This window comes from Fonticula alba (assembly GCF_000388065.1).
Source record: "Fonticula alba strain ATCC 38817 unplaced genomic scaffold supercont2.8, whole genome shotgun sequence".
Lineage (NCBI taxonomy): Eukaryota > Rotosphaerida > Fonticulaceae > Fonticula > Fonticula alba.
The window spans coordinates 1,331,311-1,332,204 of record NW_009242978.1 but is presented as its reverse complement, the minus strand read 5'-3'; positions in this window follow the sequence as shown (position 1 = coordinate 1,332,204).

Genomic DNA, 894 nt, shown 5'->3' with positions numbered 1-894 from the left:
CCCCCCTCCCTCAGCAGAGAGCAATATAGCAACAGGAGACGGGTGACGGCGATGGGGGGAGGGGGGGGGGCACACGGGCGATGGGCGCGGCGGAGAGGGTGAGCAGGGGGAGGCGGAGGTGTGCCGAGGCTCGGAAGCTCAACGGCAGCAGGCAACATGTACGCGCACACACACACACACACACACACACACACACACACACACACACACACACACACACACACACCTACACCGTCCCAGCTCGGCCCTCCTTTCCCCTCCCCACCCCAAGAGGCAGGACAGTGGCGGTCTCTCCGGGAGATGTGTCAACCAACACCTCAGCCTCACCCTTTGTATGTCCATCGCACTCATGGCCCCTCCTCCCTGTCCATGCTTTCCCTGCCGCAATGCTCGAAAGAGCGAAGTCCCCCTTCCCGCCACCTCGCCCGCCTCTGCCTCCCGCCTCCCGCCGCAGCCGCAGCCGCAGCCGCCTGAGAAGGCCTCGAGTCAGGGCCAGCCTCGGCTCGGCCCCTCGCACCACCTGCCATGGCCCCTCCTGGTAAAGCGCGCCGGGCCCGATGGGCGTCCCCCCGGACATGTACCGTGGGTGTGCGCCAGTGCCCAGCCGCAACGCCAGAGATATCGACCTTGCCCTGGCGTCCGGGCACCAAGCGTGCCGGCCCTTTGCTCGTCCCTGCCCCCCCCCCCCACCCCCACCCTTGCCGGGCTCCGCTTTTCGAGCTTGTCACCCATCTGTGCCCGGCTAATGTGACTGACCCTTCTTTCAACGATCTTGGGCCCCTTGCACCTCACTCTGTTGACCCGCTTCCGCTGCCCGAAGAGCAAAACGTCACGCCACGCTTCCTTGCCCCCTTTCCTTCTTTTTGCAAGCACACAGCCCGCGGAAGCCCCCCC